Source organism: Neomonachus schauinslandi, chromosome 14 (genome assembly GCF_002201575.2).
Source record: "Neomonachus schauinslandi chromosome 14, ASM220157v2, whole genome shotgun sequence".
Lineage (NCBI taxonomy): Eukaryota > Metazoa > Chordata > Mammalia > Carnivora > Phocidae > Neomonachus > Neomonachus schauinslandi.
Window position 1 is genome coordinate 53,795,989 of NC_058416.1, and position 27,022 is coordinate 53,823,010.

Genomic DNA, 27,022 nt, shown 5'->3' on the forward strand with positions numbered 1-27,022 from the left:
GGTGGCAATCCTTATATCAGACAAATTAGATTTTAAACCAAAGACTGTAATAAGAGATGAGAAAGGACACTATATCATACTTAAAGGATCTATCCAACAAGAAGATCTAACAATTGTAAATATCTATGCCCCTAACATGGGAGCAGCCAATTATATAAGGCAATTAATAACAAAAGCAAAGAAACACATCGACAACAATACAATAATAGTGGGGGACTTTAACACCCCCCTCACTGAAATGGACAGATCATCTAAGCAAAAGATCAACAAGGAAATAAAGACTTTAAATGACACACTGGACCAAATGGACTTTACAGACATATTCAGAACATTCCACCCCAAAGCAACGGAATACACATTCTTCTCTAGTGCCCATGGAACATTCTCCAGAATAGATCACATCCTAGGTCATAAATCAGGTCTCAACCGGTACCAAAAGATTGGAATCATTCCCTGCTTATTTTCAGACCACAATGCTTTGAAACTAGAGCTCAATCACAAGACAAAAGTCAGAAAGAACTCAAATACATGGAGGCTAAAGAGCATCCTACTGAAGGACGAATGGGTCAACCAGGAAATTAAAGAAGAATTAAAAAAATACATGGAAACCAATGAAAATGAAAACACAACTATTCAAAATCTTTGGGATGCAGCAAAGGCAGTCGTAAGAGGAAAGTATATAGCAATACAAGCCTTTCTGAAGAAACAAGAAAGGTCTCAAGTACACAACCTAACCCTACACCTAAAGGAGCTGGAGAAAGAACAGCAAAGAAAGCCTAAACCCTAAACCCAGCAGGAGAAGAGAAATAATAAAGATCAGAGCAGAAATCAATGAAATAGAAACTAAAAGAACAGTAGAACAGATCAACGAAACTAGGAGCTGGTTCTTTGAAAGAATTAACAAGATTGATAAACCCCTGGCCAGACTTATCAAAAAGAGAAGAGAAATGACCCAAATCAACAAAATCATGAATGAAAGAGGAGAGATCACAACCAACACCCAAGAAATACAAACAATTATAAGAACATATTATGAGCAACTCTATGCCAGCAAATTAAATAACCTGGAAGAAATGGATGCATTCCTAGAGATGTACCAACTACCAAAACTGAACCAGGATGAAATAGAAAACCTGAACAGACCTATAACCACTAAGGAAATTGAAGCAGTCATCAAAAATCTCCCAAAAAAACAAAAGCCCAGGGCCAGATGGCTTCCCAGGGGAATTCTACCAAACATTTCAAGAAGAATTAATACCTATTCTTCTGAAACTGTTCCAAAAACTAGAAATGGAAGGAAAACTTCCAAACTCATTTTATGAGGCCAGCATTACCTTGATCCCAAAACCAGACAAAGACCCCATCAAAAAGGAGAATTACAGACCAATATCCCTGATGAACATGGATGCAAAAATTCTCACCAAAATACTAGCCAATAGGATCCAACAGTACATTAAAAGGATTATTCACCATGACTAAGTGGGATTTATCCCTGGGCTGCAAGGTTGGTTCAACATCCGCAAATCAATCAATGTGATACAATACATTAACAAAAGAAAGAACAAGAATCATATGATCCTCTCAACAGATGCAGAAAAAGCATTTGACAAAGTACAGCATCCTTTCTTGATCAAAACTCTTCAGAATATAGGGATAGAGGGTACATACCTCAATATCATAAAAGCCATCTATGAAAAACCTACAGCGAATATCATTCTCAATGGGGAAAAACTGAGAGCTTTCCCCCTAAGGTCAGGAACACGGCAGGGATGTCCACTATCACCACTGCTATTCAACATAGTATTGGAAGTCCTAGCCACAGCAATCAGACAACAAAAAGAAATCAAAGACATCCAAATTGGCAAGGAAGAAGTCAAACTCTCACTCTTTGCAGATGATATGATACTTTATGTGGAAAACCCCAAAGACTCCACCCAAAACTGCTAGAACTCATACAGGAATTCAGTAAAGTGGCAGGATATAAAATCAATGCACAGAAGTCAGTGGCATTCCTATACACCAACAAGACAGAAGATAGAGAACTTAAGGAGTCGATCCCATTTACAGTTGCACCCAAAACCATAAGATACCTAGGAATAAATCTAACCAAAGAGACAAAGGATCTGTACTCAGAAAACTATAAAATACTCATGAAAGAAATTGAGGAAGACACAAAGAAATGGAAAAACGTTCCATGCTCATGGATTGGAAGAACAAATATTGTGAAGATGTCAATGCTACCTAGAGCAATCTACACATTCAATGCAATCCCCATCAAAATACCATCCACTTTTTTCAAAGAAATGGAACAAATAATCCTAAAATTTGTATGGAACCAGAAAAGACCCCGCATAGCCAGAAGAATGTTGAAAAAGAAAAGCAAAGCCGGCGGCATCACAATTCCGGACTTCCAGCTCTATTACAAAGCTGTCATCATCAAGACAGCATGGTACTGGCACAAAAGCAGACACATAGATCAATGGAACAGAATAGAGAGCCCAGAAATGGACCCTCAACTCTATGGTCAACTCATCTTTGACAAAGCAGGAAAGAATGTCCAATGGAACAAAGACAGTCTCTTCAACAAATGGTGTTGGGAAAATTGGATAGCCACATGCAGAAGAATGAAACTGGACCATTTCCTTACACCACACACAAAAATAGACTCCAAATGGTTGAAAGACCTAAATGTGAGACAGGAGTCCATCAAAATCCTAAAGGAGAACACAGGCAGTAACCTCTTTGACCTCAGCTGAAGCAACTTCTTCCTAGAAACATCGCCAAAGGCAAGGGAGGCAAGGGCAAAAATGAACTATTGGGACTTCATCAAGATAAAAAGCTTTTGCAAAGCAAAGGAAACAGTCAACAAAACCAAAAGACAACCGACAGAATGGGAGAAGATATTTGCAAATGACATATCAGATAAAGGGCTAGTATCCAAAATCTATAAAGAACTCATCAAACTCAACACCCAAAGAACAAAGAATCCAATCAAGAAATGGGCAGAAGACATGAACAGACATTTTTCCAAAGAAGACATCCAAATGGCCAACAGACACATGAAAAAGTGCTCAATATCGCTCGGCATCAGGGAAATCCAAATCAAAACCTCAATGAGATACCACCTCACACCAGTCAGAATGGCTAAAATTAACAAGTCAGGAAATGACAGATTTTGGCGGGGATGCGGAGAAAGGGGAACCCTCCTACACTGTTGGTGGGAATGCAAGCTGGTGCAGCCACTCTGGAAAACTCTATGGAGGTTCCTCAAAAAGTTGAAAATAGAGCTACCATACAACCCAGCAATTGCACTACTGGGTATTTACCCCAACGATACAAAAGTAGGGATCCGAAGGGGTACGTGCACCCCGATGTTTATAGCAGCAATGTCCACCATAGCCAAACTGTGGAAAGAGCCAAGATGTCCATCAACAGATGAATGGATAAAGAAGATGTGGTATATATATACAATGGAATATTATGCAGCCATCAAAAGGAATGAAATCTTGCCATTTGCAACGACGTGGATGGTACTGGAGGGTATTATGTTGAGTGAAATAAGTCAAACAGAGAAAGACATGTATCATATGATCTCACTGATATGAGGAATTCTTAATCTCAGGAAACAAACTGAGGGTTGCTGGAGTGGGGGGTGGGGTGGGAAGGATGGGGTGACTGGGTGATAGACACTGGGGAGGGTATGTGCTCTGGTAAGCGCTGTGAATTGTGCAAGACTGTTGAATCTCAGATCTGTACCTCTGAAACAAATAATGCAATATATGTTAAGAAAAAAAAAAAAAGAAGAAGAAGGTAGCGGGAGGGGAAGAATGAAGCGGGGGAAATCGGAGGGGTAGACGAACCATGAGAGACGATGGACTCTGAAAAACAAACAGGGTTCTAGAGGGAAGGGGGGTGGGAGGATGGGTTAGCCTGGTGGTGGGTATTGAGGGCACATTCTGCATGGAGCACTGGGTGTTATGCACAAACAATGAATCATGGAACACTTCATCTAAAACTAATGATGTAATGTATGGGGATTAACATAAGATTAAAAAAAAAAAAAAAGATTGGGTAATTGAATGTACTTAACACTACTAAACTGAACACACAAAAACAGTTAAGACGGTGGCGCCTGGCTGGTTCAGTCAGTAAATCATGCAGGGTTTTTTGTTGTTGTTTTTTTTAAAGATTTTATTTATTTGACAGAGAGAAAGAGACAGCAAAGGAGGGAACACAAGCAGGGGGAGTGGGAGAGGGAGAAGCAGGCTTCCCGCCAAGAGGAGAGCCTGATGTGGGGCTCGATTCCAGGACACTGGGATCATGACCTGAGTCAAAGGCAGATGCTTAATGACTGAGTCACCCAGGTACCCCAAGCATGTGACTCTTAAGTCTCAGGGTTTTAAGTTTGATCCCGATGTTGGATGTAGAGATTACTTTAAAAAAAATTCATTAAAATTTTTTGTAATCTTTAAGTTTTAAAAAAGTTAAGATGGTAAGTTTTGTTATATGTATTTTGCCATAATTTTTTAAACAACTAAATAGTGATAGTAAAAAAAGTTAACTATAAATTCTATTGTTGATTGCATTAAATGATTATTATTTTCATGGAATCTCATGTGTTATCCAAAATTGCTACAAAGGGATGTTTATCTTTATAATCAAAACAGAGGCTATTACATTCAGTAAATCCAGACCATCTAATACATGCATACTGAATAAATTTCAACATGCCTTCTGATCAACTGAATTATGAAATAGTGTCATGAGTCTGCTGGTGGCACACAGTGACTATCCACTAAGATGTGCAATTACTACAACCTGTAATTAGTGATAGTTTAAATACTGTGAATAGTCTTCCTTTAACCTAGAAGTCTATTTTTTTCATGTTTTTAAGATACTTCCTCAAAATTCAATTTTGCTTGACTATTTGAACACCAACTACACATAAGGCACAATGTTAGTTACTGTGGTGGACATAGGGATAAATCATAGAGCTTTTGATCTTTAAGAGTAGGTTTTATAGATGGTATTATTCTTTAGAATATTATTTTTCCTTATGGATGAAATAGACTTCTCCACACCATTTTGGCCAGTGAATTGTGAAAACAAGTACCCCCTTTTTTACAATAAACTATTCTTTTTGAGTTTTAGGCTCATAGCAAAATAGAGAGGCAGGTACAGGGATTTCCCATAAACTCCCTGCCCCCACAGATGCATTCGTCCCCTATTATCAACACCTCCTACCAGAGTGGTGCACCTGTTACAATTCATGGATCTGCACTGACACATCCTTAGCACCCAAAGACCATATTTTACATGTGGGTTCATTCTAAGTGTTGTACAATGTATGGGTTTTTGACAGATGTAGAATGAGTTGTAACTGCCACTGTGGCATCATACACAATAGCTTCACTGCCCTAAAAATTCTGTGTTCTACCTATTCATCTCTCCCTCCCTCTTAACCCCTGGCAATCCCTAATTTTTTTTCCTGTCTCCATAGTTTTGCCCTTTCCAGAATGTTCTATAGCAGGAATCATAAAGTAGCTTTTTTAGAATAGCTTTTTTTCACTTAGTAATATGCACTTAAATATCTTCCATGCCTTTTCATAACTTGATAGCTCATTCCTTCTTACTAATAATATTCTATTGTCTGGACATACTACAGTTTATTTATCCACATCTACCAAAGGACATCTTATTTACTTCCACATTTTGACAATTAGGAATAAACCTGCCCTAGTGTGCATTCACCTTTTGAGCAAATCTGTAAGACCTCTCTCATGGTGCCTCCAGGTTCTTTTTGCTCTCATCTCTAAGTGGCCAGTTCCTGCACATATCCAGGTACAAAGAAGCTGGGTGCAGGACTACATACTCCAGAATGCACACCTCATTAGCAGTATTTGTTGCCTCAACCTAATTCAGCCTATCCCAATTGATACAGTTGGTCAAGTCTGTGTACAAATATGCTTTAAACTGGATATACAGCATCTTCAGGGACAGTTTCTGTATGCCACAAAACTAATATTTCCTAGAGAAGACTGTTCCTCCTGTGATCACTTTCTAAAATGCAGACACTTTTTCCCCCCTCACCAACATGGGGCAGGAGATTTCTCCAGCTAGAAAAATTTACCTAGATTATTTTTCCCATTCTTTCATTCAAGAAAGATGACAGAGTCCAGTTGCTATATATGCGCTCAGAAAGTTTGCTTTCTTCATCATACTTTTGCTTTTGGCCAACTTGAACCACCATCTTACATGTCAAGGGTCTTGATTCCTTGTGCAATTCAGCGTCTTATTTATCCATTACACCATCCTCTAGAGTTGCCACTGGTTGTTTCTTTGCAACTTTGAATGATGAGTGATGTTGGTCCCAACCAATAGCAGGTTGCCACCTATATGATGACTTCTATGGCATTAACTGATGAAAAGCCCCTTAGCTTGAAGGCAATTGACAAAGCAACCACATAACCAACAGCAGCCCCTTTGAATTATGGCTTGCAACTTAAATTAACTAGTCCTTCCCCACAGCAGCAACTTACACAGTTGCTGAAGTAGAAATAGGGACTCTTATGTTGTTTCACAGTGAAGCAGATCCATACCCTTTGTTAAAGTCTGCACCCAGAAACAGATGTCAGGCTGATCAATCATCTCACTGGGGCCAAAGGAGTTTCTCAACATTCCAGACAATAGTTCATGGAAATGGAGAAGCCCTCTGACCTTGATCCCACCACATTTGTGTGTTGTTTTAATACCGGGTCCTCTTTAAATGGATCTAAAAAAAAAAAAATCTTAGATAGCAATGGAGAGTGAGATAGTTGATTTTGTCATTGTTACTGATTTGTTGTGGAGTTTAGGTTACAAACACTTAAGAAACTGAACTATTTGGTTCAGGAGGAGTTATTCATCAGGGGATTAATTCCTCAAAATAGACCATTTGCTAGACTATCCTTCATTCTAGACTACAGCCAAGCTTCAGATGCTCCAGGAAGAAAAGGAATTTGGCTGCATGTCATATTACACTTAAAATGTCTTCCTGAGGACAACTAATAAAAGAGACTGCTAAGGTCTTATCTTGGCTGATCAACCTGCTTAAGTTTTAAAGGCTAAGATAGGAAATTTTATGATCTCCTGAGCTCTCTAAAATAACTGTATAGTCTAAAGTGATCTCACTCAGACCCATGGACTTAAATATCTTTATATTTTATGATTCCCACATTGTTATCCTCAGGCCAAGTCTCATTTCTGAGATTCAGCTGAATATTTCAAACTGCCTTTGACATCTTAGGTGTTTGAAAAATGTTTCAAACTTAGAATGACCTGACCTTCATCTATTCCGTGTCCCAAGCTTCTTCCTCTTCTGATATGGCACCAGGGAGTAACTGTACCGACCAGAAACATCGGAGCTGACTTTGGTCCCTCCCCTCCCCCAATTCATGACTGTGCACTTTGGGATCCATTTTGGCAACTCATGTCCACTCAATCCCCAAAATGCATGAAGACTTGATTTACTTTTCTCTATGTTCTCTGCTACCACCTTGAACCAGACTTTTATTGCCCTTATTTAGAGCAGATCCCAAAATGATTGTCAAAGTCCTAGGAGATAGAGTTTCCTTAAAGTAACAGGAACAATTTTAAGACATGAATGAGATTGTCATTTGCATCCTTCCATTCTGTTGTGTGCCCTTCGCACTTAGAATTCCAACTCCATACTGTGGTCTTTGAAAATTATACCTAAACTCTTATTTGCATAGCTAGACTCTATCTTATTCCATGTCACTTCAGTCACAGCAGTCTTTTTGCTTTCTGTTTCCTGAGCATGCCCATCTTTCCCACCCATTGCCTTTGCACGTATTTGCACTTAGCTAGAATGTACTGTAACTCTCATTTATCATGTGGTTGATTCTTTCTCACAATTTAGGTCCCATCTCAAAGATTTTTTTTTTTTAAAGATTTTATTTATTTGACAGAGAGAGATAGCGAGAGCAGGAACACAAGCAGGGGGAGTGGGAGAGGGAGAAGCAGGCTCTCCAGCGAGCAGGGAGCCCGATGTGGGACTCGATCCCAGGACGCTGGGATCATGACCTGAACCGAAGGCAGTCGCTTAACGACTGAGCCACCCAGGCGCCCCTCAAAGATTCTTTCTTTAAAAGAGGCCATCCTTACCCCACCTATTTAAACTAGTACCCCCCCCACCCCCATTCTTCATCTCCATCTACAGCTTGTTTACTCGAGGGCCCAATTTTGACTAACATTGGTCTCTATTGATTTTTGTCTCTCCTGTCAGCTCATGAACTCTGGGGGTAGGCACAGTGTTTCACCTGCCCTCGAGTCCCATCCCCTAGTGTAACCAGTACATAGAAGGTGTGCAATAAATACTGACTGAGCACAAAAGTGGCTATATGGCTGAGTGTAATAATGGGACAATCAAGTTTGACTTTCTCCAGAAGTAGGCAGAGAAAGGAGAAAGCCACAGTGAGGCCCACTGAGCCTCAGGAGCTTTAAGAAGTATCCATTTACTAGAAGACATGGATTTTGTGGTTAATAAATTTTTGAAATTTTAGGAAATATCAATTATCACTTCTTCAATCAAGAAGAAACAAGGAGCTATTGAAAGTGTGAGAACTGAAATTTCATTTCCTTTTTCTTCACTATTTCATTGGCATTTTGTAAAGAACTTACTTCAGTCAAAGCATGACAACATCTAAACTAAGCACAGAAAAATGCACTTGTAAATGGAAAGATTCTTTTGAAGAATTAAGAAAAAAAAAAAAACCTCCCAAACAGAAAGCCCCCAAATCTCTGGCTTCAATTGCTTTTCCGAAGTAGTTATTCATGAAATTAGAGCTCCTAAATGAAAGCTTCAGTTTTATTGTTAAAATATCCCTTCTTTGTAATTTAAATTCCTCTCCCAGTGAATCAAATAGTTTTAAGCAGGTGGGAACAAATCTATTTTTGGCAATCAAGATTGGTGATGAGAAAAATTACTAAGGTTCTGATGTCAAAAGTGACATTTTAAGATTTCTTTTATCATAAAGGATTTCATAAACTGATTTACAGGGGTTTCACCTCTCATTTGGTAATGATAGTCCTGAGATACACATGGGGAATATGTTTTTTAGGTCCAACAATGCTGAAAATAAGCCACTAGTGCAAATAAAATCTTCCTCAGAATAGTCAGGATAGTATTCAATAGTGTCAAAAAGAGAAGCATCTTACCGAGAAACATCAATGTTAATTTTCCAGTTTTTGATTCAGCCTTTCATTTGAGTTTTATATTTAACTTTGAAATGTTCCAACACAAAACACATGTTCTAAGAGAGCTAGCATATGGCATTTGGAATTTCCTATCTGAGCTTATATTTTCCCCCTCTCAACATCGGAAATATGGAGGAGGAGAAGATGAAATTACAAATGAGCACTAACTTATTTAATCTTACCTTTTTTCTTTTTATACCACTGTGACAGTCCCTAAAAAATTAGGGAGGCAAGTATTGCCATCTCTTGGGTTGAAATCAATCAAGATAAATTCATTTAAATTGAGTAGCAAGTTTAAAATATAAATAAGATTTTGTCTCATTTTAAAGATTCCTATTTTTACTGTCTGTCTCAGTGAGAGAACTCAGGGCATGATCTCCAACGAGATGAGCATTCTTTAACCTACTAATTCTAATGGGCATAAAGTAGGTACCCTATAAATATCTGCCATTAATTAAAGAGTAAGGATGGAAACAGATGCAGGAAAGACTAAAAGGTAAATTATTCTGGCAAATATAGAGAAATACAATGCATATTCTGAGGGCCAAATGGCATTTTTTTTTTACAACCTAATGATTTTTTAATACCCTAAGAGTTTATAACAAACTGTTTAAGTCAATACCCATTGAATTATAAGCCTCCCAATTTGTAGGAAAGCAAGGATGCTTTACAGCTTCTCTTGAATACCAAAAAGGAATTCTAAAAACCACTCAGAGTCAATAGCCCAGCTAACACTGAATGTGAGAGCTGGAAGAACTATCACAATGTTTCTAAACCCCAGGACAAAGACAAATTGATGATCACTTGCACTTTGACCCTAGACTATTGGAAAAGTGACAGGCTATAGGAGTCAGACTCAGGCTTTATTCTACTCAGGAAACATGAATCCTACAAAACAGACATACTGTGTGCCATCCTGAGCTTAACTAAGATTAGCAGAATCCCACTCCATAGTTCTCAGGCAAAGAGAACCAGAGTGATTGGTTGTAAATATGTGAAACATGATGAGTTAGTCTGGAATAGAGGATTTTGCCACGGTTATTCCCAAGAATAAAAATTTAACACTTGATTCCAAATATAAAGAAAAATAGTAAGGAAAGCAAACTGTGAAACTTCCATAATACAACGTCTGTTTTACAGAGATGCAAAGATGATAGTCCTGAGATACACATGGGGATACACCATCTGAAGGCCTATTTCCCCTCACTTTGTGAAAGAGGCCATGACTGCTGAATTCCATTGCCACCTCAAGGGCAGGGACCTTCATGATGGTGAGGACCAAGCATTCTCCAAAGTAGCAAAATTAAGGGGAGAGGTTATTCTTAGTAATTATTGTAAGGTCCAAAATACATTAAGGAAAGCCTTTACCAAGAATCAACAGAGTAGGTTTCCCATGTAGCCAACCACATGGAGCTGACAGCAGCATTGGTATTGGGGATCTCTGACAGAAAGCTAAGCATATTCTCCTTCCAAGAACAATCTGGCTGGTTCCTCTGGGGAGGAACTCATGCTGGGGGTTGGTGGCCAAAAGAGGCCCAACAGGAAGAGCAACATCTCCTGTATCTCCTAGAAGACTTAATCCTTCTGACTTAGGTAGCAAGTCTTCTAGGTAGGTGAAGAGGGCCAATGGGCTGGAGCAAAGGGTTTGTGGTTCACTCAATTAAGGGGTCCTGCCTAGGTTTTGCTCATTGTTTCCAAAACTTTTATTGCACAACCTGCACTAATTTGCTCCCTGAACTATTTAGAATGTCATCTGTGCAATACTTCAAAGTGGGGGAAAGAACAAAAGTAAAGGGGTAAAGCTGCCATAGAATTTAGAGCCAGATGGATTTGGGCTCCAGAGCCAGACACAACTGAGTTCGAATCCCACTGCTACTAACTAGCTGTGTGACCAAGGCAGGTCACTTAAACATGGAGTGTCTATGACTTGACCTGTCAAATGGGTATGGTAGAGTACTCCACCTTAGGGTACTTATGAGAAGGACATCAATCACTCGAAGGGCTTAACACAATGCCTAGTGAGTACCAAGTCTAACAGGCTGTTCTAATCGTCATTAGCAGTAGTTTCCTCAAAAACCACGATTTCTAAGTCATCAGGAGGCTCGATTCCTCAGTTTCAGGAGCCCGATTTCTGTCTGTGGCAGCTGTGAGCACTAATCCTGAAACTGTTTTATATTACAAAAGTCCAGGTCACATTTAAAAATTTTGTTTCCTTCTGCATACTTAGAAACCACACTTTACTTACATCATAATACTTCTTGGGTCCTATACTCACCATCCTTGAACAGAGAACATTCACTTGAAATTATCAATATCATTTATTATAAAGGAATATGTTCAAGTCCCCAAATACTTTTATTCAAATACTTTGTTCTTGATTACATTTCCAAAAGTACCAAGTCCTTTTTCTCTAAGTAGCATACCACAAAACCCATGGTTTTTTTTTTTTTCCTTCAAGATTTATTTATTAAGAGAGAGAGAGAAAGAGAGCCGGGGGGGGGCGGGGCGCAAGGGGGCAGAGGGAGAGAGAGACAAGCAGACTCCCCACTGAGCTGGGAGCCTGACACAGGGCTCCATCCCAGCACCCCGAGATCATGACCTGAGCCATAATTGAGTCACAAGCTCAACCAACTGAGCCACCATGGTTGCCCCAAGCCCACAACTTTTAGTGGGGGTAAAACTATCACAAATCTGGAATCATTAGCACCCAAATCAGTAAATTTCACCCGTTATTTATGTTTAATAGAAGGTTAGGATATATGGGGATAAACTAAATGGTAATCTTGTAGTTCAATCCTCTCCCATCTTAGGAGCCAATGATATTTAATATTTAAATTAATCAGCTTAAGGTAAAGATTTTCTTAATTCTACTTTTTTCAGGGACATATTTATCTGGCCATTAAGCTGGGTTTATGAGCAGAAACATCTGTTTTATAGATCATTCATCAATATGTTACTCTAATTTAGTGTGTGCTTTTATTTTTAAGGTTTAATGACTTCCTAAGGCATCAATTCTCAAGAGAAAATGGAACATACACCACGATATCAGTTACGGTGTACCAAAATGTGTGTTGTTTCTGCCATATGTATTTTTTAGAAATATCACTGGATACTAATAGTAAAGTCAGCGAATACTTATAAATTCTTACTATGTGTTCAGAACCATGGGGCATATAAAATTATATTGGGAGAGAAGGTATACTCATGTGAAACAAGCAGTGGAAAAAGAACAGCATATGTTCCAGCATTTAAACACATTGAGTAGTGTTAAATACAAGCAAACAAACCAAAAATTGGCATCACTATGCCAATCCCCACATCACCAAACCAAGACTTAACTATAGTTTCTGGCTCTCCCAGAACAGGAATCGCCTAATCAGCACTAGTGAGGTAATCTGTGGGACAGACCCCAGCCAGTCCCTAAAGGAAAGTAACTTTGCAAAAACCAACCTGCATTTTTGCCTGGTGTAACTTCCTTGTTCCTGTTCCATTCTATCTATAAACGTCTCTCGTTTTGTACAGCTCCTTGGTGCTCCTTTCTATCTGCTAGATTGAATGTTGCCCGATCCGCGAATCACTGACTAAAACTAGTAAGATTTCTAAAATTCACTCAAGCTCAATTTTGTTTTAACAGTACACAGCAACTTACACATTCTGATTTGTCCCTAAGATTCTGCACCCCAATTCCAATGTGTGTGGGGTTTTTTCCCCCCATACCGAGCAATTCTTCAATACAAGCTGGATGTCCTACAATTCAATTCTGACATGATGTACCTGGACATAGCGTCAGATGACACAGAATAAGGACTCGGTTCTACAATCCTGCTCCCCCCATTCAGACACCAATCTCAACTCCAGATTCTCACCGGTGCTTCTAAAGGAAAAACTATAGTTTGGAGGTTCCCACAACCCTCGCCTCAGGTTTCATTAATTGGCTAGAACAACTCTCAGAACTCTGAGAAACATTTTACTTACCCATTTACTACCATGGATACAACTCAGGAATAGTCGGACAGAGGCGATGCAAAGGGCTAAGTATGGAGAAAGGGCAAGGAGCTGCCATGCCCTCCAAGCAAGCCCTTTTCCACAAATACCCACGCATCGACAACTCAGAAGCTCTCCAAACTCCTTCCGTGTGGGTATTTATGGAGGCTCATTCCATAGGCCTGATTGATTAAATCACTGGCCACTGGTGACTGAACTAAACCTCCAGCCCCTCTCCCCTCCCTGGAGGTCAGGGGGTGGGGCTGAAAGTTCCATGCCCCTTGATCACTGGTTGGCTCCACCTGCAACCAGCCCCATCCTTCAGTACTTTCCAAATCACCTGAGTAACATAACGAAAATCACTTTTATTGCTTTCATCACTTGGGGAATTGGAACAGGAGCTCTACGCCAGAAACTGGAATCAAGACCAAATATGTATTTCTGATTATATCACAATCCCCTCGACTTTTCTGCAGGACTACAGAAAAAAAAAGACCTTAATAAAGCAATTTTTTCATTATTAGAAATATTACTTTTCACATTTTCCAATTATCTTAAATATTAAAGTCAAATAGAGTGAAAGGGGAAACTACATTTATGTTCAGTGGATATGCTGTTGATACACAAACCTGAAATTAGAGATGCCTGGCCCCTCTGTATCCTGGACAAATTATTTACCAACTCTGAAATGCCTATTAGCTTGAACAACTATTACAGAAAATGTTTGAAACTGATGGAAGATGATTATGGGGATGACAGTTGAAAGCATTATTGCGGCTACTAAAAGATAAATATAGGAACCACTTCACAAACACTGGAAATTGGTAAATTGAGAGCAACTGTTATCCCTTTGCTTTCATCTGTGTCACTTAAATCAATTTTCTATATGTCCATTAGGCCAGGGATAAATCACTAAACCTCTAAATAGGGAAGAAGTTCTAGAGTTTAGTCATCGGAGACAAGCCAGACAATTCTACATCAGATGTGACCTATTTTAAAGACCTTCAGGGAAGATGATTTCAAAACATCTTTTTGATAACACATTTCAATGTCAAATTATTAAAAAGAAAGAATATAGCTCTATTTTTTAAACTACCATTTTCTGCATTGCAAATCAATTTAATCTTTTGATGCCAACAGGAAATTCTAAATGTAACAACAGGAACAAATGACAGATACTAGTTTTTAAGCATCATTTATGTGCATGTACTTTATATTAATTATATGAGGCACACAAAATCCTGTAAAATAAGTATTATCTCACTTTACAGGTGATGAAACAGGGTCAGCAAGCTATTTGCCCAAAGTTAAACAGCTAATGCATAGAGAAACAAAAATGTATTTTTTTCTTTATGCCATAATGTTTATGAAAGCTTTATCCCCATCTTTTCTCAGAAATCCTTTGTTGAGGTTTTTGAGAGTAAAGCCAGCATTCTGACTCAGTGCAATGAATCTCAAAGTATGTGATGCTTGACTCTTTTCTTACAAATTACCAAGGCAGGCTTCATTCATTAAGAGAGGCAGGTGGTAAAACAGGTAGGCATAGGAAGAGCCAGCTATGGGAAAGGGGAAAAAAAGGGGAAAGAGGAAGAAACCGTCAGGTTGTGTGTAGCTAACGCACCTACTCTGTAAGTGCCCTAGATTTCCCAACACCCATATTCTCTCCTTCCATACATAATTGTGTGCATACGTACAGCTTAATTATTTTGTATACTCAAGTATTGACTTGATTTGGACAGAAAGCTAGATATGTCCAGTCTCAGAATCATTTCCATTACCAGGAAAGGCACTGGGATGCCAACAAATCTGGGACCTGCCCCATGGAGGGAGCAGGTGTGGCTTTTAGGACTAGAAACCATCAAAGATTTTTGACAAGACGTTTAACAGGTGGCTGATCGGGTTTGACTGGCGAGAGAAAAGCTGACCTGGATTATTCGGTAAAATCGTGCAAGTTTTGCCCTACATGTATCACAAAGGACAATTCTCCTGCTGTTGTTCTGAACAGAGAATGGATGGGCAGAGCCTTCTAACCTGCTGCTACAGCATCTGCTAGTGATGGGTGATGGCCATACGCTTCTGAGATTGGACCAGAGCGGCACTGACTCGAATCAATAGAAGTAAACCGTCAGCCAGTGCTTCTGGTGTCACATGCATACTTTCAGGCGAGCTGCTTCGTGCCCGACTACTGGGAGCTGTTTTAGGTTGGGAATATAGGAAGGATGCGTACTTGGACTGCCTCTCAGGGCTCACGAACGATGCTGTAGAGCAGTGGTTCTCAGGCTTTAGTGTGCATAAGAACCACAGACTGCCAGCGCCCCTCCCCCTCCCCCTCCCCCTCCCGGAGTTTCAGATTCAGTAGATCTGGGGAGCAGCCCGAACCTTTGCATTGTTGACAAGCTGGATCCAGCGCGTCCTGGGGATCCTGCTGGTTAACGCAAACACTGCAAGAACCACTGTCGTAGAACAGTCACCCCTTTCCCCTACCTCCATCTACCTCCTTCTACCAAGTTTATTACCCATGAGAACACCAGATGTCCCTTTTCCCAGCATCTACCACCAGTTAACTGTTCTTGCGTAACGGAAAAATGGCAAAATCTTCCAAATTACTTTGAAGTCAAGACATGATCAGGATAGCTAGAATAATATCAGGGTGGATCAGTCATGTAAAAAAGCAGGAACTCAACTTATACCCTGTCGGTAATGGCCGGGGAAATATTCCCACATGGTCAGTGGTCAGATGAAAAGTTTCAACCATTTATTTCAGCTGTACTTTGAGCCAAATCAATGCCTGTTACAGTTGGCAATGCAAAACTCTTCTGCCAAAATGGGCTCTGTAATTTCGCAGTGAACATTCACAGGCTGTCGTCAAACAAAAGGGGTCAAAGAGGTTTAAATTTTTAAACCTCATATTTGCATTTATTTTTTTCAAAAATAACGCCACTCATCCTGAATGGAACAGACTGGTTAGCCAACACTGCTGGTAAGAAGAAGGTCTAAAACAAAAGTACTGGCCACTATGTTAGGCATGATAAAGGGTTTTTTTCCCCCGAGTTTTCCCTGTATACAATTTGGAAGAATTACATTTACTGATTGTCAGACACTCAGAATTTAGTGTTCAATAGTGATACCTAATCATTCGTGTTCATCAGTAGCACCTAGAGGTCTTATTAAAAAATCATAATCCCAAAACCTCACTGGTGAAAGGGCCTGGAATCTGTATTTTAACAAGCACCCAGGTGATTTAAGTACCAGACTGAGGGGCACAGACGAGAGAGTAATGTGCCCAGGGCCCCTTGAAAGAAAGTAACCACAGACACACAGCCCAATATCAGGGGGCCATTGATTGCAGCTTTTTAGAGAACAGTAAGATTTATTGTACGTAGAGCAACAGCTGAAGTCGCTACTCCATACCATTAAGTACCTACATAGAAATCAATTATTTTGTGTTATGTAGCTGTGATAATAAAGTTGAATATTTCTTTAGGATATTAAGATGTATGAGGGATCATAGTTGAACTCACAATTATATTATTACAATGTTTTATTAAATCCACTAAATTTGAGGAAATTATTTTTACATTGATGAACAAAACAGGTTAATCAGAAACAGATATTTCCACTTACATTATTGTTAGGAACTGAAATCATAATCATCTCACTCATTTAAAGCAGTTATTTTCAAAATAACAATATGAATTACCTTACTTGCTTTTCAAGAGCTTATGGGAGGACAAACACGGTTAGTTCTATTTTACAGATGATAAAAATTCGGATGGATTAAAATGACAATTTCCAAGGTCACATTGCCCATGAACCTGAGAACCAGACCTCAAAGTCAACTTTTCTGACCTCAAGACTTCACCACTCTAAAGCACTGACTTACTATTTAAAAGTGCTGAATTGGTAAAAAGTTGCTTTGTAAAAGGATTAATCTGTCTACAATAATAATTATTATAATTGTTTTCAGTCATATATTTGCCTAGGGAAAGTTCATCCTTAAATACCTAGAAGCCCTTTTGTATGTATGCCAGCCAGTCAGGTCTTTTATATGTTGTAAATCATACTCACTTTTCACTTTATTCCTACTCTATGTAATACTTCTATTTTAAAGCAGTTTGCCATAGGCAAAATTTCACAAGCAATATTAGAGAAAGGAAAAAGAAGAAAGTCAAAAGGACTGCTAGAGGCCATAAAGAAAAGTCTGGGCTATCAGAAAATGTGGTCTGACTTGTTTTCACCACAGTCCCCATAAAAATCTCTCTGTCTCTCTGTCTCTGTCGCTCTCTCTTTCATCCCCCCAGAGAAATTATTTGAAATGCTTACAGGTCAAGCCAGGTTTGACGGTGATGGTGTGAATTTAGACGTTCTTATCTCCAACATTACTGCATACTCTGAAATCCTCACTTAATATCATACTGTGGAAGGTAATGGCTCAATGTATCAGTTATGGTAGAAAGAGGCCTAGGCCCATATCAGATTAAAAGAAATCCTTTCCATTTTTTGTTTTTCTTTTTTTTCTGAACAATATTGCAAACTACAGGTTTCTTTCATAAATAACTTCACGTAAGGTACAATTAGTCCTGATCTGGAAATGTCAGCAAATCTTAAAGTTGATACATTATAATTCACTTTTAATCATAAGCCCTACTGCAGTTTAAAAGTCTCCATTGTAATGTATGAGCTGTCAGTCACTAATGGGAATTAAGAACATGTAATGTTCATTTGGTCTTTAAACAAAGTACTTAAGTTTTGCCAAAAAGGCCATTTCTCCATGATCAACTACAGTATAACTGGAACATACAGGTTGAATTCTTTTAAATTCAGAAAATGTAATGCAATTTGACCAAGACATTAACAATTCTAATTATTTAATTCTTTCCATCTCTTAAGCTCAGTATTATAATAACAATGTTTAATGCTATCCTGTTTTAAAAGGAAAAGAAAAAGCAATGTCTTTAGCTGAAAATTCTCCTAAGAGAACAATTTCTTAAATGAGAGGTAATATTTCACCATGCTTTAAAATATAAAAATTGTGGGGCGCCTGGGTGGCTCAGTTGTTAAGCGTCTGCCTTCAGCTCAGGTCGTGATCCCAGGATCCTGGGATTGGGTCCCACATCGGGCTCCTTGCTTGGCGGGAAGCCTGCTTCTCCCTCTCCCACTCCCCCTGCTTGTGTTCCTGCTCTTGCTCTCTCTCTTTCTGTCAAATAAATAAATAAAAATCTTTAAAAATATATATATATAAATTGTGATGATAAAGTTTCCCTCCCCCATTAAGTCCATATCCCTGCCAAATTCTAAATTATGTTTTCAGAAGTGTTTCAGTTATGCAAATCAATGTTTTGTTACATCACAAAATGAGGAATCTTGTTGTCTTCAAGCAAAAGTTACTCAAAGGGTAGAGATTGTCTCTTGGAATGGAAATAGCCCTTCCTCCTCTCCTCACCCTCCCTCCCTCTTTCCTTCCTTTCTTTCTTTTTGCTTGCCAAACTCTAGTTGAGAGTCTATGGATTATTTGTAGGACCGATGTGATATTCTGGGAGAAAATGCTGTGTGTCTATTAGGCTTTGCAATATTAAAGAGAAACAAATCTCACTTTTATTTTTTCTCTCTGAGTCCCTTCTGCAGCCTATTTTCCCCATGTGTTCCAACCTGGCTGTTCCTTCCCACACTATCCGGTCATCAACTTTTAAGTGTCTCAGTCCCAGTCAAAACTCGGTCTCTACTAAATAGTCTCAGGTGCAGGGCCTGTATAGATCCCACGATGACCAGTGTTGGATGAGGGAGGCTTTATGCCAAACACCCAAGTCAGAACTCTAGAGGAAGGAAGGGGAAAAGGTTTGGAGATGGTGGAGAAAATGTTCTGTATCCAACACATCTTTGTTTCTGCATGCACATGAGGGTTTTATTACATTTTATTTGGAAAGAATAGACAACTCTTAAAGATATGCACTTAGGAATGTAAGCAAATGAAATCTTATTTAATAGTGTGAGATAAACCAAAATTCAGTTCTAGCTTAGTTTGAAATACATTTTGATCTTTTTTCCTGTGAAGCTATTCTTTCCTAAAAATTATTATGAGTTTGCATTTATTGAGCATACACCAACTGCTCTGTGAGGCAGTAAGAAAATGTGGCAAGTAGGAGGAAGAAGTTAAAATAAAGCTTATACAATAGAAGTGTATATACCTGTCACAGGTAATACACAAGGTGGATAGTATAGATATCGTGAGTTGACTACTATATAAAATATAACATATAGATAAACAGTGATTTACTTTCACATACACCCCCTGGGAAATAGCTTTTTGGGTTAAAATAAATCTAATAACTTGTAATGGACTCTCTATTTTCTTATTCTACATAATTTTGTCATTATGTCTATTTATTTTCAAATTCCCTCAAAGGAAAAATATCAATGTAAATACCAAATCCTGGTAAGTCGGAGGATGCAATAATATGTGGAAAACATAAAAGGGACTGGCAAACATAGCAAAGTCACAGAAGACTCGTCAGGAGAAGGAAACATCCCTGCACGGTTTACAGAGGACAATTATATACAGTATCCACGGTATGATTAAAAAGGGACTGTTCCTTATTCCTTCCGATAATTTTGAAATAAAAGCTAAAAATAGAAACACCTCTAACCTACCAGTTCTTTGAACAAATCCCTGAGATAAAGAATAAGTGGGGTGGAGAATGGTACCTTCACTGCATAGAAAAAGAACAAGAATTCCAGAGATCTACTTATGATTAAATATATTCAGTTACACACAGGTGGAAAAATGTTCACATCCGTAAATGTGGTTCCAGCCCATAGCGTAGTTAGTGGTTGGGAAAAAAAAGGGGGTTTCTATGCAGTTACTAACTACAACTTGAAACTGGGTTGACATCAGTGCCCAGAATGGAGCTGTCACAAAGCAGGAGTATTAATGTCATGGCTATCCTTGATGGGATCCAAATCAGAGTATAAATTCCTGGTCCATTTCCCACTGTTGGACAACATAGGTGATAGATCTAGCAGCATATATGAGATCATTTTCTCTGCATACTTTCTGTAATCCGGACACCACACAGAAATAGTCACCATTACTCATAATGAGAAGGAAGGGATAAGGCCCCATATTTCGGGCACCTGGGTGGCTCAGTTGGTTAAGCGACTGCCTTCGACTCAGGTCATGATCCTGGAGTCCTGGGATCGAGTCCCACATGGGGCTCCCTGCTCAGCAGGGAGTCTGCTTCTCCCTCTGACCCTCCCCCTTCTCATGCTCACTCTCTCTCATTCTCTCTCTCTCTCAAATAAATAAATAAAATCTTTAAAAACAACAACAACAACAACAAAAAGATCCTATATGTCTTCACTGGGTCAGCACTATTAAAAAACAATAAAATAAATAATTTTCAAAATGCCAATCTCTTTTTCTTTCTCAGAAAATTGGTTGCCTCCTGAGAATTAAAAAATATATATATAACAACAAAAATAAATGGTAGAAAGGGAGCATGATAATTCTCACAGTTGACCTTTCACACTCTCACAGGTAATACAAAGTGGCTTTTACTGTTTCTTACCTAATTGGCTTATGTTGCGTGTTCAGAAGATTTTCTCTCAGGACAGACTGGGTACAGTGAATTCACTGATAGTAACAGAATCAATGGTGTCACTCACTGGGAACCTAAGTTGGCTTTAAAGAATGGTGGACTGGCTTCCAAGTGAGGGTGCCAGAGTGCTAAAAAAGAGAACAACTGCACCCCAAGGTTTCCCCCATGAAAGGTACTGTCTTGAGAGTTGAAAAGAATAGGGCACTGAACAAAAGTGTACAGCTCTCAAGGAGCATAAACAGGAACAACCATAGTATCAATAACTAGCACATGAATAGGAGCAGTGAACAGGCTGCAGACATTGAGCTCAGACAGAGAGTGTCCATAAGGGGAAGAACTTAGACACGCAAGCGGGGCTCTAACATTCACAAGACTATGTCGAGGCAGGATTAGACATTTCTGGTGACACTTCACTAGAACAGATTTAGAACTCTGGGACATTGTACCATGTACCACGAAGTCTGTTTAGTTGTAATAGTGGCTTTTGTACATGCCATTTAACCTGTGAAACCACTCTGTGAGGTGACAGAGGTATTCTCATCCTTTGTAACTGAGAATACTGAGGTTAACAGAAGTTCAATAAATGTCCAAGGTCATATGCCCAGAAGAGGCTGATACCTTTGCACTAGGTGGGAAGAGAGTCATTGGTAAGCAGGTGTCCTTTTGCATCCCAAGCACACTGCAATTCATGTGGAATATGAATAGAAGGGACAGGGTGAATTACATGGGAATGAGCAAACTGGTCAGAAGAGTATTGTAATAGTCCAAGTACGAGAGCCACTGAGTACATGTCCACAAACAGGCACTTAATGGAGAGATAAGGGGGCCAACAAAACTTGAAATAGAAAATAAACTTATAATAACTAGAACTATATGAAATGAGTGGCCTTTGAGAAAATGTGGGGGAAAAAAAGATGACTTAGTCAAAAGCTGGATTAATCTTTCTTTTTTTTTTTTTGATTTTATTTATTTATTTGACAGAGACAGAGATAGCAAGAGCAGGAACACAAGCAGCGGGAGTGGGAGAGGGAGAAGCAGGCTCCCCCCCAAGGAAGGAGCCCGATGTGGGACTCGATCCCAGGACCCTGGGATCATGACCTGAGCTGAAGGCAGATGCTTAATGACTGAGCCACCCAGGCATCCAAGGATTAATCTTTCTTAAGATGTTGACTTTGGTGATTTAAAGAGCCAACCATTTCTGTGGTCACTTCCAACTCAAAAGAAGTTGATGATATGATCATTTGGATCTTTACATTTAAAATTGTGTTGTCCTGTCACATTAAATTAGTTTTGTGTTAGTTGCTGAAGCATGAAATCCATTTACTTTATGTAAGAAGGGGGCTTATTCCACGCAATTCTAGCTACAAAACGATAACTGTTAAGTTTAATCCCACTTTAGCAATACAAATTTTACCAACCAGAAAAAATAATGGGCAAAACACAATTTAGTTAAAAGGGGAGAAAAAAGTAACATTTGCAGCAAGAAACAAGAAAATTGGGGGTGGGAGGAAATTTAATTCTAAAGAAAATGGAAAAATCTTCCATTAAACCACCCCAAAGTACAATTTGGCTGCTCAAGTTTTTCCCTTATATAAGAGAAAGAGGTGTCATCTTTATACAAGTAAATTAAATAAGTTCCAGCTGGATGAATACTAGATAAGAAAAAGAGGGTATTTGAATTTGAACTTTCTGGATTAAGTATCTGCACAAAGATATCCATCACTGGTCCTTATTACTTCACAGGTAGACCAGCAGCAACACAGTGCAGTCAAAAGAATAGTGTTGGATTAGGTTCGGCTGGCCTTCTTGGCAGCTCTCTGAGCTTAAGCCTGGGCAAATTACTTCATTCAATCATGTATCTCAACAGACGTCGGTATGTAACTATGCTATCCTGTTGGGGGTTTGAAGAGGAACATAATATGAATTGTGTCCAAAGAACTTACACCTCAATAAAAGCATACAAATCTGTTACCAAGTTACAGCCTTAAAGTGTTGGAGGTGTTATGATGGCTACTTTGGGGTGGTAGAGGGAAGAATAAGAGAAAGAACAGTGAACATTACAGAGGGGATGAAAGGAGGAGACTTAGAAAAGGCTCCAAGGAAAAGGTTAACCTTGATCTAAGTCTTCACAAAAGGGTCAATATTTGTCAGGTGCATATTCTTGGTAGTAGTTATAGTGGTGTGCATATGAATATATATATGAGTGGGGCGGTGGTGCTCTGCTAGGCATAAAAAATGCCATGAAGGAGCACAGAAATAGAAGAGTAAGCAGTCCACTATGGCTGACATGTCCAACTTAAGATCTAAATCTGGGGGAAAAAGAGGGCTTAGAAAGGTCTTTATCAGTATAAAGCCAAAACAGAAATCCTAAACAAAAAAAGAATTTGTCAAAATTACATCAAGAGTTGAAAAGCAATGGCAAGACATAAACATGACGTTGACATGTGGGATATGGCCTACAGGACATACTGGCTTATGGGATAACAAAGGGTTTAGAGTGGACAGTAATTGATAAAAGATGAACAGTTAAAAAGGGATGAAAGACAATTTGCAAATGGAATAGTAAAATATCTGATACAAGTGTGCTAAAATATTCTTTCACTAGTAAGCAAGAAATAAAATTAAAACAATAACATATATTATTCATAAATCAGACTGTCAAAGACAACTCGTTGTTAGTACTGTCAGCAAAAGGGTAAGAAAATTGAATCCTCAACAGTGAAGGTAAGGCATTATCAAATAAGAATATTTTGGGAAGTAATGTGACAATTTCTAGCAAAACTCTTTAACCTAACCTAGCAATTCCTTCTAGAACTTAAGCTTAGTTAACAAATCAAACTACTACAAAATGCTATATGTTAGCTTTTTTGACAAGAGCAGAAAGACTGAAAACAACCCAAATGTCCAGCAATAATGCACTTAATGGTATATCTAAATCATAGAATATATAAAATAACTAAAATGATGACATAGGCTTTGTTTTTGTTTTATTGTTGTGTTAATCACCATACAGTACATCATTAGTTTTTGATGTAGTGTTTCATGATTTATTGTTAGCATATAACACCCAGTGCTCCATTCAGTACATGCCCTCTTTAATACCCCATCACCAGGCTAAACCATCCTCCACCCCCTCCCCTCTAGAAGCCTCAGTTTGTTTCTCAGAGTCCATAGTCTCTCATGGTTCATCTCCCCCTCCGATTTCCCCCCTTTCATTTTTCCCTTCCTGCTAACTCCTTCTTCTTTTTCTTCTTTTTTTTTAATATATAATGTATTATTTGTTTCAGAGGTACAGGTCTGTGATTCAACGGTCTTACACAATTCACAGCGCTCACCATAGCACATACCCTTCCCAAAGTCTATCACCTAGTCACCCCATCCCTCCGCCCCCCACCACTCCAGCAACTCTCAGTTTGTTTCCTGAGATTAAGAATTCCTCATATCAGTGAGATCATATGATACATGTCTTTCTCTGATTGACTTATTTCACTCAGCATAATACCCTCCAGTTCCATCCACATCGTTGCAAATGGCAAGATTTCATTCCTTTTGATGGCTGCATAATATTCCATTTTATATATACACCACATCTTCTTTATCCATTCATCTGTCAATGGATATCTTGGCTCTTTCCATAGTTTGGCGATTGTGCACATTGCTGCTATAAACATCGGGGTGCATGTACCCCTTCAGATCACTGCATTTGTATCTTTGGGGTAAATACCCAGTAGTTCAATTGCTGGGTCATATGGTAGCTCTAATTTCAACTTTTTGAGGAACCTCCATAGAGTTTTCCAGAGTGGCTGCACTAGCTTGCATTCCCACCAACAGTATAGGAGGGTTCCCCTTTCTCTGCATCCCTGCCAACATCTGTCGTTTCCTGACTTGTTAATTTTAGCCATTCTGACTGGAGTGAGGTGGTATCTCATTAAGGTTTTGATTTGGATTTCCCTGATGCTGAGCAATGTTGATCACTTTTTCATGTGTCTGTTGGCCATTTGGATGTCTTCTTTGGAAAAATGTCTTTTCATGTCTTCTGTCCATTTCTTGATTGGATCATTTGTTCTTTGGGTGTTGAGTTTGATAAGTTTTTTTTAGATTTTGGATACTAGCCCTTTATCTGATATGTCATTTGCAAGTATCTTCTCCTATTCTGTAGGTTGTCTTTTGGTTTTGATGACTGTTTCTTTTGCTCTGCAAAAGCTTTTTCTCTTGATGAAGTCCCAATAATTCATTTTTGCTCTTGCTTCCCTTGCCTTTGGCGAGGTTTCTAGGAAGAAGTTGCTATGGCTGAGGTTGAAGAGGTTGCTGCCTGAGTTCTCCTTTAGGATTTTGATGGACACCTGTCTCACATTGAGGTCTTTCAACCATTTGGAGTCTATTTTTGTGTGTGGTGTAAGGAAATGGTCCAGTTTCATTCTTCTGCATGTGGCTGTCCAATTTTCCCAACACCATTTGTTGAAGAGACTGTCTTTTTTCCATTGGACATTCTTTCCTGCTTTGTCAAAGATTAGTTGACCATAGAGTTGAGGGTCCATTTCTGGGCTCTCTATTCTGTTCCATTGATCTATGTGTCTGTTTTTGTACCAGTACCATGCTGTCTTGATGATAACAGCTTTGTAATAGAGCTTGAAGTCCGGAATTGTAATGCCACCAGCTTAACTTTTCTTTGTCAACATTCCTCTGGCTATGCGGGGTCTTTTCTGGTTCCATACAAATTTTAGGATTATTTTGTTCCATTTCTTTGAAAAAAGTGCATGGTATTTTGATAGGGATTGCATTAAATGTTTAGATTGCTCTAGGTAGCATTGACATCTTCACAATATTTGTTCTTCCAATCCATGAGCATGGAACGTTTTTCCATTTCTTTGTGTCTTCCTCAATTTCTTTCATGAGTATTTTATAGTTTTCTGAGTACAGATTCTTTGCCTCTTTGGTTAGATTTATTCCTAGGTATCTTATGGTTTTGGGTGCAATTGTAAATGGGATCAACTTCTTAATTTCTCTTTCTTCTGTCTTATTGTTGGTGTACAGAAATGCCACTGATTTCTGTGCATTGATTTTATATCCTGCCACTTTACTGAATTCCTGTATGAGTTCCAGCAGTTTAGGGGTGGAGTCTTTGGGGTTTTCCACATAAAGTATCATATCATCTGCAAAGAGTGAGAGTTTGACTTCTTCTTTGCCGATTTGGATGCCTTTTATTTCTTTTTGTTGTCTGATTGCTGTGGCTAGGACTTCTAATAGTGTGTTGAATAGCGGTGGTGATAATGGACATCCCTGCCATGTTTCTGACCGTAGGGGGAAAGCTCTCAGTTTTTCCCCATTGAGAATGATATTTGCTGTGGGTTTTTCATAGATGGCTTTTATGATATTGAGGTATGTACCCTCTATCCCTACACGCTGAAGAGTTTTGATCAAGAAAGGATGCTGTACTTGGTCAAATGCTTTTTCTGCATCTATTGAGAGGATCATATGGTTCTTGTTCTTTCCTTTATTAATGTATTGTATCACATTGATTGATTTGTGAATGTTGAACCAACCTTGCAGCCCTGGGATAAATCCCACTTGGTTGTGGTGAATAATACTTTTAATGTACTGTTGGATCCTATTGGCTAGTATTTTGGTGAGAATTTTGCATCTGTGTTCATCAGGGATATTGGTCTGTAATTCTCCGTTTTGATGGGGTCTTTGGTTTTGGGATCAAGGTAATGCTGGCCTCATAAAATGAGTTTGGAAGTTTTCCTTCCATTTCTATTTTTTTTTGGAACAGTTTCAGAAGAATAGGTATTAATTCTTCTTTAAATGTTTGGTAGAATTCCCCTGGGAAGCCATCTGGCCATGGGCTTTTGTTTGTTGGGAGATTTTTGATGACTGCTTCAATTTCCTTAGTGGTTATGGGTCTGTTCAGCTTTTCTATTTCCTCCTGGTTCAGTTTTGGTAGTTGACACATCTCTAAGAATGCATCCATTTCTTCCAGATTATCTAATTTGCTGGCATAGAGTTGCTCATAATATGTTCTTATAATTGTTTGTATTTCTTGGGTGTTGGTTGTGATCTCTCCTCTTTCATTCATGATTTTGTTGATTTGGGTCATTTCTCTTTTCTTTTTGATAAGTCTGGCCAGGGGTTTATCAATCTTGTTAATTCTTTCAAAGAACCAGCTCCTAGTTTCGTTGATCTGTTCT